The sequence below is a fragment of the Bidens hawaiensis genome, unplaced genomic scaffold, assembly GCF_021521415.1.
Source record: "Bidens hawaiensis isolate Kalapana, Puna unplaced genomic scaffold, B.hawaiensis_p1.1 tig00000636_1, whole genome shotgun sequence".
NCBI classification, from domain to species: Eukaryota; Viridiplantae; Streptophyta; class Magnoliopsida; order Asterales; family Asteraceae; genus Bidens; species Bidens hawaiensis.
In genome coordinates this window covers 5,163,394-5,183,347 of record NW_027491038.1, presented here as the reverse complement: position 1 = coordinate 5,183,347, position 19,954 = coordinate 5,163,394, and the positions used below count along the sequence as shown (strand labels likewise).

The window sequence follows — 19,954 nt, the reverse complement described above, 5'->3', positions numbered from 1 at the left end:
ACAAAGGGTTATAAAAATGAGAATGACGAGAAGTCATAATTGATTGTTATGTGTATAAGCGGGGACCAAAGTGGAGAGAGAATAAATGGAAAACACATATTTTTTTTTCCACGTGCAATATATAACTTTTTAATACTGGCAAAAAAAAAGTTCCCCATAACAACAAACGTTATAATCTTTAATATGAGTATAACTTTATTTATAAAAATAAAATAAAAATATAACATATTGCGTCTCTCTATTTATCATAGTGTGAGTCGCTGTATGTGCTAATTAACCCCTTTTATTCAAATTAAAAATGTAGAAAAAATGAAAAGGCGAAATAAGGTTAAAGAGCGCGGATTTTTTTGTAGGAAGGAAATCAAGAAAGTAAACATTGTTTTGTTGGCATAATTTAGGTTGTGCAGCATTTTTTGAAAGTCAACAACAATCAACTGCTTAGAGCATTCACAATAAAGAATTTTTGAAGTTTTTTTTAGAAAAAAAATGATAATGAGAAAGAGAGATGATATGATGTGAAGGAGAGATAGTGTTGACAGATTTTTGTAGAAGAATGCATGAATAATTTGTTGTGAGATAGATGAGTGAGGAGAAAGATAGTGTTTTTGTGGGGTCAAGTGCCTTGTAAGCACTAAAAATACCCACTAAAGCACCATCTATTGGTGATGATAAGTGGTGGTAAAAATCACATACTTAGATAAATGTGTTGTTTCATGCCAATTTTATTAATAATTTGTCACACCCCGGTTTAGGGCCTAGGCGTGTAACCAATAGTTGGTACCTGTTTTGTAAATACATCAGAGTTGCGGTTTATTTTGGCGGTAGACTTTGGTTTGAATATAATATTAATTTATTTGAAAACTTCTTGGATAATAAATACCCGAGTGTTTGATTTATAAATCGTATTTTGAATCTTGTTTATAATGTTTTAATGATTTAAAATTGAGCCATCATTACCTTGCGAGCATCTAACTCCATGAATGTCTTGCTACTTGTGCTGATTTGTATTTTCTGAAATGTGGGGAAAAATACGTCAGCTATATGGTGGTGAACACGTATGACTCAATAAAATATTTTGACTGACAATTACAATACAATCATAGTTTTCTAACACTCAGCAGATGCACGACCACATCTGGGCTTAGTACCACTCCCCTACACACACACAGTTGTTCCCCCGAGCTATATGCGTATAGCCCCTACAAGGAGAACTAGTTATGACCGTTAGCCCGCGGCCTACCTGGCCATTGATTGATGGACCGAAAAGTTATGTTTGGATCCAGACACATGTGTACTCGGTCTGAGTTGCCTTATTTTCTATATTGTATTATAATGTTTTAGAGAACATTAAATCTCATGCAAACATTGACTGACTCATTAGACAAAGACTCGTTTATCTTATTGAGCATAAAATATGTTTTGACTGATTGAAAAGGTTAACGTATTCACCTGTGATTGTCTGTTCTGAATGATTGGTGATCTTGTTTGAAACCTTGACTGTGAATGATTGATTGACCTATTATAAAATAGGTTTGTATAAACATCCAGATCGTAACTTGATCCGGCTACAGACCCTTAGTCTGGTTTGATAGCTTTATACCTTGATTGATCATTTGTTTGAATAAAATATTGAGACATATAGTCTTTATATTTATTTACCAAATCATATGTTGATTTTCTTCTTCATGAAGAAACATCTGTAATCTGTTTCTTCTTCAAGAAGAAACGTTCATTGATTGTTAGTATTGAATGTAAAATCTTATGTTTCTTAATCATAAAGAAACAATGTTTTTACTATATGAAATGCTATGTTTCTTATTCGTTAAGAAACTATATCTCCTTATGAATGTAAATTGATGTTTCTTAGTTGTAAAGAAACATTACTATAATTCTTTGTATGTTTAAAACTTATGTAAACATCATTTTGATCAAGGTTTGGGCTATATCCCTGGCTGTGGTCTAAGCCATATAATAATAAAATAATAACTTAGGCAGAACCATACATTGCACGGGTATTCGGAGTTTGATTACCTAAGATTGATTGAGCAGTACTTCCACTCTCTATCGCATTCTAGAGCTTAAATTGTTGGAACTTTAGAGCTTGGCACGCACTACGATGCTTGGCACGCAAAACGAGGCAACATATGGTGGCCGTCGTGTTGTGCACGTACTTCGAGATAGATTGTCGGGTGGCACGTACTTCGAGGTATCGTCGCTATGTGGCACAGATTACGAGGTGATGATTGTCGGGTCGGCACGGAAACCGAGGTAGTGAGAGAGTAATTCTAGAGAGAGAATCTAGAGAGAGAGAGTGGAGAGGTGTGTGGGGAATGGGCTCGCGGCCTCCCATTTTATAGCTGATTTTGGATCTCATCGCGGTACGCGATGGGACTCTTCCCTGACTCCGTCGCGTAGCGCGACGCGTACATTCTGCCACGTGTCCCTGAGTCATCACGGCCCATCGCGGTACGCGATGTCCGTCTTCTTGGACTCGTCGCGTAGCGCGATGGGTCTCTGGAAATTATTTTTCATTTTCAGTCCCTGTACTTTAGTAGCTTGTCATATCTGGTCTAATCCTCGTTGTCCAAAAATACTAAGGAGGCTCTTGGCGATGCGCCCATCGCCCAACGCCAGAGCCCGTGCCCGTGCGTGTGCGCGTCGGGTGCTTGGCACCCTCCGCTAGGACCACTAGGTGCATGTTAGGCATATAAGAATATAAATATGGAAAATCTCTTCCTTATAAAGAGCTTCCATTTCTTTACCACTTTCCATGTGGGATGAGTTTTTAACTTCCTTATTTATACCCATGTGGAATTCTTCCACTTTCTTGCATTTTTCAATGTGGGATGGAATTTCCTTATTCCATATCCTTAACATAAGATAACTTCCTTTATGGAATATTTTATTTCCTTATAAAATATTTTATTTTCTTTATTTAATTTTTCTCATATTTTATAGAATAATTTTGATCCTTCAACTTCACTAAGTTATCAAATTTGGACCAAAATTTTAGGGATATTACATAATTATAATGATCAAAAAATCCTATTGAGACTCTTTAAACTTTCATAATCATGTCGGTGATTACACAAGTTGAAAAAGCAAAAACCCCTTCCAAGTTTGATAATTATTTGACACTCATTGATGAGTTCTAAAAGAGTGTTATGAAAAGGATATTCAAGGTTATATATTTTAGTGTCACCTTAAATTATTCAAGAAACGTATGAAGTTTGTTGGGTTAATTAGGTTCGTTTACGGGTCAACACATTATCGGATCATCGGTGTTGGTTATGGGTTATCCAACTTGGTCTTGATTGACCAGAAAATTAGGAGCTGAAGAAGTTAAATAATAAAGAGTGAGAATCGGGATTTGACCGATTCTAGTGGAAGTGCACGTTGTAAAAGAATTAGTCTATTTCATGTAACAGTTAGTTAGAATAGAAATAGAAACTTTATATTGTCCACGTTTTCTTTTGTATGGCTATATATAAGCCTTTCATGTTCACAATATAAAATATTAGTTTTCTTCAATTCCGTATCTCCACATCAATATCATCACATCTTGATCATATACGTGAGTTTTTATTCTTTGTGTAGTGTGTGTATAACCCGAGCCTGAACCAACAAAGTTGAATAGTTGATCAGGAAACAAGACAACGTCCGAGTTACAGAAAGCTAATAGAATAAGATTGGAAGAATTCAAACTCAAATCCATGTAACAAAGCACTGAGATTCAAGAAACTTGTGTACCTTAAAACTCACAATATATATAGTCCCCACATATAAAAACTGCCTCTAAAATATAAAATTAAATGAATGAATCATGAGATGCGTTTCTTCTACTTCGTTTGCAGTTGGTGTTAGTGGTAAATTTAAAGATATTGCAAGAGGGGAGGGAATAAGGGACGGGAACTTAGACCACTCTCATTGCCAACCTAATATTGGGTTGGGTCACCAGATGGCTTCAAAGAAAATACAAAACTCATTTTAATCAACCTGGCTCACGACCTGCTCGTCCAAGTAACCTGGTTTGCAATCCATTTTGCTGCCAAATGTCACCAAAACATTGGCCCATATTTGTTTTCTTTTTTCTTTTTCTTCTTATTATCAATTAATTCTATATACAATATATTTTTGTATAACTTAAATTATCTAACTTATAAAAACAATATAAAACATAGCCGTATTTAAAATATTTTATGAATATTTCGATATAAATTTGGTTGAAAACGGAGTTCTTTCTATATATTTAGGTTGAGTTGTGAATGTGAATGAAATTTTGGATTAGGTTGGGTTGTATAGGTCGATGAGAGAGAAATTGCTTTATTTATTAAATGTTGTTTTGTGAATGTGAGTAGTCTTAGTCATATTTGAAACTTAATGTCACATGTGTTTTGATCAAAATAATATGGTTTTGTCATGTTCAATATACAAGTTTGGATGTATGGAAGTCAACTACTAAGTTTTCAGCCGTTGGTTCTGAACTTGAAAATATACAACGAAACCTAGGTACTTGGCTATTACATTCATGTACTATGTACTACAGTACGTGCTACGTGCTATATCAGATATAAATTAAAAACTACGAACTTTTTAAACAAATTGAAAAGAAAATTGTCAGAATAATATAATGAGATCACCTAATGATGGACCCACTAAGTAGGTAGAATGCTAGAAAGGAAGATTGGCTTACAGTCTTCCCAACTTGTTTAGAAATAAATGGTTTATATATGACATCACATCCCAACTTGTTTAGGAGATTTAGATTTCATTCCATATTATTTAGAGGTGTTTGGAATTGCATTTGGAAAGCGAGTTATTAAAGAAGCAAGTCCCAAATTGCTTATATAAAAGTAGTGCTTTGAGAAACCACTATGCGTGCTAGTGGTATAAAATATGAAAGGATAGAATGATTTGCTTTTACACAAGATCGTGTTTTAAATTTATAAAAGTGATTTCTACAAAGACTAAACAAACACAAAATAGGCAAGTGTACCTATCGTATATGTAGAATAGTAATGGTAAGAACCAAGTATCGATCCGTGGACACACAAGTTTCTAATGATAAATCGTTGTTTTACTTCAATCGGAGGTTTTAATCATTTTGGGGTTGATTTTTAAATTTTTTATAAAATATAAATACTTATATGTATAGTATATAGGTGACCGAGACAAGAGATTCTAAACGAGTTGTTCAATTATGCGAAGGTTACCATCTAAGATCAAGAATCCACTCCATTTTTAGCGTTGATAATTAATATGTAGACATGTGATAGACTTGTCGTAGCAATATATGATAGATGGCTCCTTAAACCTTAAGTGAGCATCTTCGGCACTAAGGAGATGGTATGCGCATTTTAAAGTCCACCATTTCCTAATGTCATACCATCTCAATGATGTCGATTTGAGTTGACAAGTAGTTTCGTAAAGTAGAAAGATTAGGATTGATTTCGATTTCTCAAATACCAATTCTAACAACTTCGGGTGGTTGTAGTTCATCACACAACCTCCCATTGGTTGATTTATGTAGGTTATAATTACACATTCCGTTAACATATGGTTTCTTTAACTAATTTGATATCCTAAGCAAAGCCATTTTCGGATTACCAAGGTTTAGAAAAATACACCATAACTTATATCTCATCATTTCTAAGTACAATATAAGGATCCATGTTTCGATAATGTATCAAAGTATTTCTATCTTTCAAGAACATGAATCGATCATGAACGATTGCCAATGATATTGACAACCACCAACTTTGATTTAGTGATTTAAGATGGTGAAACATTTCTCATCAAAAGATAATTGTAATATAACCATGTACTTTACTAGACTACATCACATGTCTTGATTAATTATCAAGTAAAACAAAGCTTCTTCATAGATTTAAGATGGTAAAAGGAGTTTAGCTCATAATGAGCATAATGATGAACATTAAGATGATTGATAACAACAAATACATGATTAAACTTAGAACAATCTAACCAAGTGTAGATGAATCCTTCTTCTTAATGATGGTAATGATGGTTGATGATGATGATTAGTGGTGATGACCTCCAAGCCTTCAAACTCTTCACTAGATCTTCAAAGTGAGTGTTAGTGTGTGTTTTTATAAGTGAAAACCGGAGAGAACTCTTTTCAAGGCACACTTGATGAATGCAACATGAGCCACTATTTATAGGCAATCTGGACGATGAGGCACGGCCCCGTGCATGATGAGCACGGCCCCGTGTATTTTTATGACATGTGCCAGATTTGTTTTGTCTTTTGTGTGAGGTGGCAACGGCCCCGTGTTATTTAGTGACATGTGCTCAATTCTTCTTTGTCTTTTCTGCATTCCCGTCCACGGCCCCGTGCATGCTGAGCACGACCCCATGCTTTTGCTTCCAGATTTTGTCTTTTCTTGTTTCATAAGCATGGGGGCGTGTTTCTTTGTTTTCTTGTGTTTTCTTCTGTTTTTCTTCGTCTTTTTGCTTGTTTCTTCGTTTGAGGCTTGGTTTCACCTGAAATTATGTTTTATTATGATAAGTAGTCTTTTATGCTATGTTATTAGATAGAATTGCAGTTTTTAGAGATTATTTGATGCCGAAAAGATGTATATTTCTATGTACATCAAACATCCCCACACTTGAACATTGCTTGTCCTCAAGCAATCGTCTTATAAATGTTCTCTAAAAACAGCAAATTTAGATATTAGCTATTCCTTAAGTGAGCTCCAAGAAGATGAAACAAAATAACCAATCTTTTTGTTAGTGATAAAAGAGAAAAATTTCTGTTTTTATGAGTTTCCGTTTATGCAAAACGTCACGTTCTTACAATGTTCACTCACACTCGGTTTTATATCTGATTATACCTGTGATGTAGGTATGTGAACACTCTTAGCCAAAATGCAACCTGTGTTAAATAAGCTTGTAACAAGTTCAAATCTCCACCTTTTGAAGGGTCGCATAGATCAGAAGGTAAAAAGGGGTTTTGGTTTAGTGTGAGTAGGGATTGGTATTTTGTGGTGGTTTAAGGGTTAATGGTAAATACATCTTCTACTGTTCTTTGGGAGTTTGAGATGTCTTCATTGGTTAGCTTTTTTTTTTAGATGCCTAATGACTCCTTTAAGGCCAGATCGTCAAGACCGGTTTTATCGAGGATGTGGATCAATTCTTCCTCAACCTTGTTCTGAATATAACTTCCAACTCTAATGGATCGTTCGGCTTTGAGCCTAATAGCCCCCACCCTCATTAGTTCGGTATATTCATGCTGAGACTGAGTTTGACTTTTTCTACATCTTCCTTCGTGGGACCAGTTTCCGCAACCTAAGCATCGTTCATATCTTTTTTCTCTTCTCTTCATTGCGTTTTTGGAAATTCCACAGAATGGTGGCCTTTGTTCGTTTTGGCGCCACTTTTTCCTCACCTCATTGCTAAAGAGAAAGATTCTCTCCCTAATTTCTGGAGGCAACCTAGGTTTTGTGAAGTGTATGCAGCAAAGGAAATTGAAATCGAAAGAATGCATTTCCAGTTCTTTAGGGTCTGCCGGTAAAAGACCAGTGTTGTATTTTACCGGTGGAAATGGATAGGGTGATCGGGTTTTTGGTAATGAGTTTGTGTCACTATTACCTTCTTCTTTATACAACGCTTCGTGCGGTCTTGAAATGAATAATTGGGACAAGTTCTAAATCACACGAAACATATTGACTCACTCAAAGCTTCCGAAAAAATATTTATATGGCATGAGGTTTGTCTCAGAGTAACGGAGGAATTGGGTATTAACGCCATATTTTGCATAAATTTATTCTCAATATTACAAAACATTTTCTTACTTTTTCACTTTTAAATTATTGGTTATTTGCAAAAAATTTTCTTGGAATTCTTTTTAGGTTTAGAATAATCTTTGTCTGCTGCAAAAATATTTGTTTTAGAGAATTTTTATAATTAGTTGGACAAAATAATTGGTCAAGTAATTCCCCTCCCCACACTTGAATCTCACATTGTCCTCAATGTGATAAGATTCATGGAAATATAAAAATTCTAATTGAGTATTATGGGTAAAATGGAGAGTTACTTCCCTACGGGTTAACGAAATTTCGACAGAGCGTCCCCTGTTTTTCGTCCGTTTTCCTGTTTTTGTACCTGTGTAATATAAAACTACAAACATCCACAAACAACCAAGCATAACTACTGAAAATTGGGTATGGAATCATCCATCCCTTGCCCTATCGGGCTAGATTAGTACCTAATAAAATGTCTTTGGCACTCATGGCCATAGTAGTATCCAAACCAACACAAACAAAAATAAACAAGTACGACGAAAAGTAAATTGTTCAGACACAAATGATAATAAGTTCATGAAGTAACACCAACCCATGTCCGTGCCCATGCCCAACTACCTGTGCCGTCAGTCATCAGTTACCCGTGTCCGGGTCAAACGGTCCCCACTGCCTGTCCATGCGATAGCCCAATCGCTCAATCTCTCGCCTCGTTTCTTCATACTCGGCTGCTCGTTGTGCATCGGAGGCAGCCATTTGCTCGTTGATCCTGTTAAATGAGGCGGTAGTGTTAGCTGAGAATTGATCGATTAGTCCATATATACCCTCCAAAGAGTATCGGCTATCATATGATGAACTGGGGCCGGCCCCTGATGAAGATGGGCCTCCTGTCTGATGGTAGGTGCGGCGGCGGTGTTGTCTGGGCGGTGATTGTCGTCTCTCATGCACATCCTGTATCATCATATCTGACGGGTCTTCTGGGTCCCAAACCTGATTGTTCTTGTCACAAAATCTCCACATACCCGAGCTGATTTGCTGAACCATCTGCATGCTCTCACAGTAATCAAGGTTGAGAGCTATCGAGTCTGGGCTCGGGTTTCCTTCTGTGTCTGCACCATAGGCTCTGTAGAGGTTGTAGATCCAGGGACCACCAAAGATCGGGGTATTTCCTCGGGCAGTGGCATTTGACATGAAAAGCTTGCAGAATAGCATAGTGATATTGCATGGTATTTCGTTTTTCATGTAGTACAATGCCCATAGATCCCTTAGGTTGACAACCCCTTAGCTCTGACCTCTAGCTGTGACGGTATGACTTAGCAAACGGTGGATGTACCTCATGAGTGGGTCACGCAGTGCTGTGCTCTTCGAAACGCTCGGCTTATAGCTCGTTGTTCCATAACTCAACTGTTCCCAAGCTTCGTCCCTAATGGCACCTGCTTCAGCCTCGTCATCCTCACCTTCATCTGTAAAAGTCGTTTTGGCCTTGAACCAGATGTCTGTGTCAGTTTCCTCGGTTGTGTAGATACGCAAATCGATTCCCAGTTGAGTGACAGAGGTTGTATGCCAAATACCCCCACATCGGAACTCTATTGCCTTGGTATCCCACATGTCGAACCTTTTGTTCTTCATGTTGAATGAGGCTAGAAACTCCTTTGTAAGTTCGGTTACTGAATCCCCTGTTTGCTCAAAAACTCGTTTCCACAGTCTTGTGACGATGTTCTGGTAGCGCTCCCGTTGGTTAACTTGTCTGAGGGTTTCTTCGCATGCACGGAAGTGAGATTCAGGATATCAATTATTGAGATAGGTTAATCTCTCATTTGCCGATCGGTCCTTAGTCCTCCGGTTTCCGAAGACTAGGAATGCATGAAACTCTTCCCCATACTCGGCCATCTGCAATTTAAACTTAAATTAGTCCAAATTCAAAAAAAAAATTTCCAATTTGTTGAAACAGAGAGCAAAGCACGGTGGCGTGCTTTCAGAAGCACGGCCCCGTGCTGCTGCTTCTGGTTTTTCTTTGAATTTTGACTTTTTCTTGACCACGACTCGTGTTGTTTTTGGGCACGGCTCGTGTTTCTAATACCGATTTCTAACTTACTTAGACTCGAACATTCGTTTCTAACTGGTTACATCAATTGGGTTTAATGGTTTGTCAGGTATTTATTCTTGTGACAACTGCCCCAATCCGACCCGACCCAGGTACCCGTTTTCGAATCCGATTCTTTTTATGATTTATGATTTTGATTATTAATCTTTGTAAATTTAACATTTAATAAATTATATATATATATATATACATTTTTATAATACTTACTAATAATAATAATTCCTTCCCGCCCTTTTGTCTCTCTTGTCGCCGTCCCGCCCTTTTGTCTCTCTTGTCGCCGTCCCGCCTCTTTTTCTCTCTTGTCGCCGTCCCGCCCCTCTGCTCAACCCTTAAGCCTTGAACCCCTTTTTCTCTTAACTCTTTGCTTGTCCTTTGGTTCTTCCCGCCTAAGGATGTCTGCGCAGCTCCACGCGCCAGACTCCTTACAAGGAAGCCTGCGTAAAGACCAGTTGTTCCTGCGATACGCGAGGCGAACTGTTCTCGCAGCGCGCTAAGAATTGTAGTTCTTCTCGCAGCGCGCTAAGAACGGTAGTTCTTCCCGCGACGCGCTAAGAATTGTAGTTCTTCTCGCAGCGCGCTAAGAACGGTAGTTCTTCCCGCGACGCGCTAAGAATGGTAGTTCTTCCCGCGACGCGCTAAGAATGGTAGTTCTTCCCGCGACGCGCTAAGGATTTGTAGTTCTTCCCGCGACGCGCTAAGGTTTGTTCTGTCTGCCTTCGCCCTCGCGCGTGCGCTCGAATCTTCTCGCGCCAGACCTTAAGTCTTTTCTTCTGTTTAGGTCAGCCTGTATTCTTTTGAGATATCTTATCTTTTGTGTGAGCACTTTAGGTCAGTTCCGACATCTGTCCGAAAAGCCACTTTCGGCGCAGCATGCGCACCAATCCTATTGGTTGACAGAAAAAGTGACTGACATAATCTTTTGAAATCTTCTTTTGCATGCCTTGAACAGTGTTTTATCTGACACCTCCCTTGCTTTATCTGTAACCTGTCAGCCCTTTTTCCTGTTCCCCTGCAGCTGCCGGCGTATCTTTGATATCTTTTGCTTTTGGATTCTTATGCTTTTTAATATCTTTTGCTTGATTTGTTTAGATCTTTTCCTCTTTTCTAGGGATTGTGTTCCCTAGGGTTTGCCTATAAATATAGCTATTTTCTTAACACTTCACACACTACACTTAAACTCTCCCCAAACCTCTCTCCCTTTTGCTCTCTGCTGTTGTTCCTCAGCCGCCTCCTCTCTCTTGCCTCCGTCTTCTCTTCTGCCCAGATCTCGGTAAATATATGTATATTTTGTTTAAGTAACTTACATATATTCAAGACATAAAAACCAATCGTTAAACCAATAACCTCTTATTTATAGGTTAACTTGTGCTTATTTAAAAGTTGGTTCTTGCATTATCTTTCAACACACCTTTTTCAGGTGAGTAATCTCGTATCTAATCCCTTTTTATTTTTAATGTTTTGGGATGTTCATGTGTTCGTACAAACTTGAGTCTTAAACTTGTTTACGAACTTTTGTCGCGCAAAACCCCATGTGTTATGGACGTAGACTTGGCTGTTTATTTGTATGTGTGGATCATTAACCGTCTTGTCGGCCTATTCCGCAGTTTTCATGGATCCATTAGATGAACACGGGAGAACTATCGTTTATGATTTTCTCTTTTGTTTACACTTGCACAGTTTTCTTGTTTTTGTGCTCAATTGGGAGCACGGATTGAACTATGAGCTATGATCTAAGGCTTGATCCCGATCTGATTACACCCTTGTTGAACACCAGTTATACACATGATGCGCGCAGATATTGTTATCTATTTATATCTATTAATCTTGATTTCTCACCGACACGCAAGTGTTGACGTTTTATTTTAACACATGTTCAGGTTTGCTGTAGCTGTTTCTGGAAGCTTGAGGACACATAGGATGTTTTCTTTTCTTTTGGACCTAGTTTAAAATGTAACAAGACAAGTTTATGTTATTTGAATATTCTAAGTTATGATATGATTTATGTTACTTGATGTCATGTTCTGCGCGTGCGCAAGGAAATGTATTTATTAAATATTGACACCCAAATAGTGTCGCGAGTAATGAAACAATACGTGGCGCCCCGATGTATAATCCGCCATCGGTCGGGGTGTTACAGATTGGTATCAGAGCTCCGTGACTTTAGGATAGGTGGTTAGACGTAACGACCTAGATTACCTAAGAGTCCCTTCTCGCGCATGAGAAATATCTCATGTTTGCGCGCTAATTGTTATTTACTCGATACTTATAAAATATGCTTGCGCATACGCAGCACTTGATTTCATGTTTTATTCGCGATCTTTCGATTTTTATTGTTAAATTTCAATCTATTTCTTTACTTACATATTCGTTTGTTGTGGGGATTGAGAATCCGAGAAGTCATGGTGGTACATGAATAGTTGATTTTCAATGCTCATTAACTTTATATTTTAAATTGAAGATTTGAAAAGTCATGGTGATACATGAATTGTCAATCTCCAATATTCATTTACTCGATATTTTAAATTGAAGACTTGAAAAGTCATGGTGATACATGAATTGTCAACCTTCAATGCTTGTTTGCTCGTATATTTTAAATTGAAGATTTGAAAAGTCATGGTGATACATGAATTGTCAATTTTCAATTCGAATTCATTACCTGTATTAAGTTTGCATTTAAATTCATATTTTACTTCAAAGTTTGATAGCATTTAACTTCGCGAAACAAGCTTTACGACGATATACTTTGCGCTAAAACGATTTCCCATACCCAGATATTAACAAAAATTAAAACTTTTATAGAATGCCTCCGCTATCTCGCTGTCATCAGAGGAGAGAAGCCTCGCGCAGACGTAGACAGCAACGTTCCCAGGAAATGGCCGCCGCAATAGCCCAAGCCTTAAACCGAAATAATCCCAACCCCTCCGGATACAATATTAAATCCTTTAATGCGGGTAACCCTCCAAAATTCACCGGACTTGAAGGAGCCACCGTGATGCTCCAGTGGCTCGAGAAAATTGAAAACACTTTCCTCCATACCCAATGCCCTCCAGACCGACGAACCTTATACGCCTCAAGTGTCCTAGAATCAAGGGCGCTTACTTGGTGGAACGGAGTAGCTCACGCGCGTGGCGCAGAGGCTGCTTCTAGCATGCTCTGGGAGGAATTTAAGGAACTTTTGACTAAAGAATTCTGCCCTCCCAACGAAGTAAAGCGCCTTGAGGAAGAATTTTGGAACTTGAAGCAGTACAGTGGCGAAGCGCGCGAGTACGCGACGCGCTTCCACGAACTAAGTTTGCTTGTCCCACACCTAGTTACCCCTTCCCGCCGAGCCATTGAGAAATTTCTTGGGGGTCTCCCCATGGAAATCCAAGATTCTGTATGGGCCAGGAACCCACTAACCCTCTCTGACGCCATCGAGTTGGCCGCTGTGCTCAGCGACAACCATGTCAGGGCAGGAACCCTGTTCCTGCGGGGAACTGAGAAGACCAAACCCACCAAGACTGTCCCAGAACCAATAGAAACCAAACCAGAACCCTCAAACCGTAACAACCTCAAGCGCAGGCGCAAAGCCTATGCGCTTACCAACCCGCCCATTGTCCAGCAACCCACCTACCAACCTCCAGTTTACGCGCCTAACCCACTGTCGACCTACCCAACACCTCCTGTAGTCCACAACTATGCCTTAACCAATCCAGCACTCCCTGCCCCGCCAACTAAGAAACCCTACACAGGAAACCAACCCTTTTGCCCAACTTGTAGACTTCACCACCCACCTCAAGTCCCGTGCCGACAATGTAACCGATGTGGCCGTACTGGTCACACTGCTGAGAACTGTAGAGTCCTTCCATCCAACCCAATCGCGCAAACACCACCAACTTACCCGCTAAACCCACAACCAACATACCCTAATCCACGACCCAGGTCGTGCTATAACTGCGGTGACCCCAGTCATTTCCGGAACGCGTGCCCGAGACTACAAGTTCAGATTACGCAAGCGAACCCAGTTAACCAAATTTCAAACCAAGTGACGCGCGGCCGAGCTTTTAATATAACAGCGCACCAAGCGCAAGCGAATAATGACGTGGTTAATGGTACATTTTTACTTAACGGACAATATGCATCTATACTTTTTGATACTGGCGCCGATAGAAGTTTTATTTCTCGCGCATTTGAGCAGAAACTTGCGCGACCGCGCATAAACTTAAACGAAAACTTTTCAGTTGAATTGGCTAATGGTGAAACTATTTTAATAAACTCCGTGATCAAAGATTGCACGCTTAACCTTAACGAAAACGATTTTCTAATCGACCTCATTCCTATGCCACTTGGAAGCTTTGATGTTATTATCGGTATGGACTGGCTCTCGCAAAATCGCGCCGAAGTAATTTGCGCCAAAAAGATGATTCGCATTCCTCGAGAAAATGGTGATCTGCATATCTACGGCGAGAAACCCTCTAACGGTCTTAAACTTATGTCATGCACTGAAGCCCGAAGACTTTTGCGGAAGAAATGTGTTGCATTCTTAGCCCATGTGGTCAAACCCGATGAAGGAAAGAAGAAACTTCGCGATATCCCCATTGTGCGTGACTTCCCTGAAGTCTTTCCCGATGATCTTTCTGGTCTACCTCCTGCTCGGGAAGTCGAGTTTCGTATTGATCTTGTCCCTGGTGCATCCCCCGTAGCCAAATCTCCTTATCGTCTTGCACCCGCTGAAATGCAAGAATTAGCAAGTCAACTTCAAGAGTTGACCGCTAAAGGATTCATTCGCCCTAGCTCTTCGCCCTGGGGTGCTCCGGTGTTGTTCGTTAAGAAGAAAGATGGTACGTTTCGCATGTGTATTGATTACCGCGAGCTGAACAAGCTCACCATTAAGAACCGGTATCCCTTACCGCGTATTGACGACCTCTTTGACCAACTCCAAGGTGCCTCTTGTTTCTCCAAGATCGATCTCCGTTCTGGCTATCACCAGTTGCGTATCCGCGATGAGGATATTCCTAAGACTGCTTTTCGAACCCGCTATGGCCATTTTGAATTCCTGGTCATGTCCTTCGGTTTAACCAACGCACCCGCCGTTTTCATGGATCTAATGAATCGGGTGTGTAGGCCTTTCTTGGATAAATTCGTGATCGTGTTCATCGATGATGTTCTGGTGTATTCTAAAACCAAGGCCGAGCATGAGCAACATCTTCGGTTGGTGTTGCAAAAGCTTCGAACCGAGCAACTCTTTGCCAAACTCTCCAAGTGTGAATTCTGGTCGGATGAAGTACAGTTTCTTGGTCATGTTGTAAACAAGATGGGTATTCATGTCGACCCATCCAAAATTGAAGCAATCAAGAACTGGATTACACCGTCCACTCCTACCGAAATCCGTTCCTTTTTGGGCTTAGCTGGTTACTACCGGCGATTTATTTCGAACTTCTCAAAGATCGCCTTGCCTTTAACAGCATTAACGTGCAAAGGCAAACCATATATTTGGGGCTCGAAGCAAGAAGAAGCCTTTCAAGCGCTCAAGCAATTGTTGTGCGAAGCTCCTGTTCTAGCGTTACCAGAAGGTACTGACGACTTTGTCGTTTATTGTGATGCCTCCAACCAAGGTCTCGGTTGTGTACTTATGCAACGAGGCAAGGTTATCGCTTACGCGTCAAGGCAACTCAAAATTCACGAAAAGAATTATACGACTCACGACCTCGAACTTGGTGCAGTTGTATTTGCATTAAAAATCTGGAGACACTACCTCTATGGGACTAAGTGTATCATCTACACAGACCATAAAAGCCTTCAGCACATTTTTGATCAAAAGGAACTTAACATGAGACAACGCCGATGGAACGAACTCATCAGCGATTACGATTGTGAGATCCGATATCACCCTGGAAAGGCTAATGTGGTAGCCGATGCGCTCAGCCGAAAACCCAGCCAACTTAACTGTATCTTGCCGCGCCTGCAGCTTCACTTCGCGCCGATTCAAAGCAATCTTGAATCACGCATTCGCGACGCGCAGCGCGCATCCATCAGCAATGGCAACCTTCGCGCCGAGTTAGCGTGTGGCGCGGAAGCGCATTTTGTCCCTAACCTGAATGGAATTCTTTGTTATCTCAATCGCATCTGGATCCCCAATGATGAGAATCTTCGCTCTGTCATACTGAGTGAAGCGCACAAAACTCGTTATTCCGTTCATCCTGGCGCTGACAAAATGTACAAAGATTTGCGCCTTTCTTTTTGGTGGCCTGGTATGAAAAAGGATATTGCTGTGTTCGTAGCTAAATGCCTAACTTGTTCTAAGGTAAAAGCTGAACATCAACGCCCATCTGGTTTGCTCGAACAACCTGAAATTCCTACATGGAAATGGGAAAGTATAGCAATGGACTTTATCACCAAGTTACCCTTGACCGCAAGCAAACATGATAGCATTTGGGTAATAGTGGATCGATTGACCAAGTCTGCCCACTTTCTGCCCATTCGTGAAACCTACCGTGCCGAACAACTTGCGCATCTTTACGTCAAGGAAATTGTCTGCCGTCATGGTACTCCTTTGAGCATCATATCCGATCGCGATGGCCGTTTTATATCTCGCTTTTGGAAATCTCTCCAATCTGCGTTAGGAACTCGTCTGGACATGAGTACTGCATATCATCCTCAGACTGACGGACAGTCTGAGCGAACCATTCAAACCCTTGAGGATATGCTTCGATCTTGTGTTCTTGATTTTGGAGGTAATTGGGATTCACACCTACCTCTGGTCGAGTTCTCTTATAATAACAGCTATCATTCCAGCATCGGTATGGCCCCATTTGAAGCACTTTACGGTCGAAAGTGCCGTTCCCCGATTTGTTGGAACGAAGTGGGTGAAGTTCAAATCACAGGACCCGAACTAGTTCAAGAGACAACCGATAAAATCGCCAAGATCCGTGATCATCTGCTGACTGCCAGAAGCCGACAGAAGAGTTACGCAGATCGCAGGCGAAAGCCTCTCAAATTTCTAGTTGGTGATCTTGTTCTCCTCAAAGTGTCGCCCTGGAAGGGTGTTGTCCGCTTTGGGAAGAAAGGTAAACTTGCACCTCGTTATGTTGGTCCGTTCAAGATTCTCGCGAGAGTAGGTAAAGTGGCTTACAAACAGGACCTGCCGCCCGCGCTCAGCAATGTGCATCCAACTTTCCATGTATCCAATCTCAAGAAATGTTTAGCTGACGAGAACCTCCACATACCACTTGAGGAAGTTCAAGTTGATGAGTCTATGCACTTCGTTGAGAAGCCTGTTGAGATTATGGATCGCGAGGTGAAGAAAACCAAGCGCAGTCGCATTCCTATTGTTAAAGTTCGTTGGCAGTCCAAGCGCGGAGCCGAGTTCACTTGGGAAAGGGAAGATCAGATGAAGATCAAGTACCCGCACCTTTTCTCTGCGCAACCTACTTCGAGATAAATTTCGGGACGAAATTTCTTAAAGTAGGGGAGACTGTGACAACTGCACCAATCCGACCCGACCCAGGTACCCGTTTTCGAATCCGATTCTTTTTATGATTTATGATTTTGATTATTAATCTTTGTAAATTTAACATTTAATAAATTATATATATATATAAATTTTTATAATACTTACTAATAATAATAATTCCTTCCCGCCCTTTTGTCTCTCTTGTCGCCGTCCCGCCCTTTTGTCTCTCTTGTCGCCGTCCCGCCTCTTTTTCTCTCTTGTCGCCGTCCCGCCCCTCTGCTCAACCCTTAAGCCTTGAACCCCTTTTTCTCTTAACTCTTTGCTTGTCCTTTGGTTCTTCCCGCCTAAGGATGTCTGCGCAGCTCCACGCGCCAGACTCCTTACAAGGAAGCCTGCGTAAAGACCAGTTGTTCCTGCGATACGCGAGGCGAACTGTTCTCGCAGCGCGCTAAGAATTGTAGTTCTTCTCGCAGCGCGCTAAGAACGGTAGTTCTTCCCGCGACGCGCTAAGAATTGTAGTTCTTCTCGCAGCGCGCTAAGAACGGTAGTTCTTCCCGCGACGCGCTAAGAATGGTAGTTCTTCCCGCGACGCGCTAAGGATTTGTAGTTCTTCCCGCGACGCGCTAAGGTTTGTTCTGTCTGCCTTCGCCCTCGCGCGTGCGCTCGAATCTTCTCGCGCCAGACCTTAAGTCTTTTCTTCTGTTTAGGTCAGCCTGTATTCTTTTGAGATATCTTATCTTTTGTGTGAGCACTTTAGGTCAGTTCCGACATCTGTCCGAAAAGCCACTTTCGGCGCAGCATGCGCACCAATCCTATTGGTTGACAGAAAAAGTGACTGACATAATCTTTTGAAATCTTCTTTTGCATGCCTTGAACAGTGTTTTATCTGACACCTCCCTTGCTTTATCTGTAACCTGTCAGCCCTTTTTCCTGTTCCCCTGCAGCTGCCGGCGTATCTTTGATATCTTTTGCTTTTGGATTCTTATGCTTTTTAATATCTTTTGCTTGATTTGTTTAGATCTTTTCCTCTTTTCTAGGGATTGTGTTCCCTAGGGTTTGCCTATAAATATAGCTATTTTCTTAACACTTCACACACTACACTTAAACTCTCCCCAAACCTCTCTCCCTTTTGCTCTCTGCTGTTGTTCCTCAGCCGCCTCCTCTCTCTTGCCTCCGTCTTCTCTTCTGCCCAGATCTCGGTAAATATATGTATATTTTGTTTAAGTAACTTACATATATTCAAGACATAAAAACCAATCGTTAAACCAATAACCTCTTATTTATAGGTTAACTTGTGCTTATTTAAAAGTTGGTTCTTGCATTATCTTTCAACACACCTTTTTCAGGTGAGTAATCTCGTATCTAATCCCTTTTTATTTTTAATGTTTTGGGATGTTCATGTGTTCGTACAAACTTGAGTCTTAAACTTGTTTACGAACTTTTGTCGCGCAAAACCCCATGTGTTATGGACGTAGACTTAGCTGTTTATTTGTATGTGTGGATCATTAACCGTCTTGTCGGCCTATTCCGCAGTTTTCATGGATCCATTAGATGAACACGGGAGAACTATCGTTTATGATTTTCTCTTTTGTTTACACTTGCACAGTTTTCTTGTTTTTGTGCTCAATTGGGAGCACGGATTGAACTATGAGCTATGATCTAAGGCTTGATCCCGATCTGATTACACCCTTGTTGAACACCAGTTATACACATGATGCGCGCAGATATTGTTATCTATTTATATCTATTAATCTTGATTTCTCACCGACACGCAAGTGTTGACGTTTTATTTTAACACATGTTCAGGTTTGCTGTAGCTGTTTCTGGAAGCTTGAGGACACATAGGATGTTTTCTTTTCTTTTGGACCTAGTTTAAAATGTAACAAGACAAGTTTATGTTATTTGAATATTCTAAGTTATGATATGATTTATGTTACTTGATGTCATGTTCTGCGCGTGCGCAAGGAAATGTATTTATTAAATATTGACACCCAAATAGTGTCGCGAGTAATGAAACAATACGGGGCGCCCCGATGTATAATCCGCCATCGGTCGGGGTGTTACAATTCTAATACCCAAAACCCGAATTGTTTCTTTCAATTAATCCCTAACCATTAAACAATCTACAATCTATTCATCATAATCAATCATAATAACCCATACCCTTTCGGGGTTTGACCCGATTTGGTCGATTTGAACAATTTTAGGGTTAATCTAAACCTAGAATGACGAATATGAGTAATGCAATTGTTAAATTAACATACCTTAGGTTTAGAATCGACGATTAGATGAAGAAATTCGTAAAATGGTCGAGGGTCGGCGGTTTTTGGTTCAGAACGCAGTGAAATTAGGGTTGGATGTGTGAGAAAGTAATTTTATTAATGGTAAAACTCGTAACTGCTGTTTGACCAAAAACACGGCCCCGTGCAGTAGGAAGCACGGTACCGTGCTGCTAAGTGCAGACAGTACTGTTTTGTTTATTTTGTTTATTTTTCGAGCTTGGTTTGTTTTTAACTGGTTTTTATTTTCTAGTTATTTTAACATGGTAATTAAAAATCCTAAATTTCATTAAAACATAAAACTAAAGACATAATTAAAGATAGATGAAAAGTACAACAACAATTCTCGGGTCCTAACACATAGTACTAGCGGAAACAA

General features: G+C 40.2%; 1 long non-coding RNA gene across 2 annotated transcripts in view; it reads right to left on the bottom strand.

Annotated features, from left to right (window-relative positions):
* Positions 1–19,954, bottom strand: part of LOC143530234 (uncharacterized) — a 43,876-nt gene that overhangs the window by 4,912 nt on the left and 19,010 nt on the right. The gene's annotated exons all lie outside the window — the stretch shown is intronic.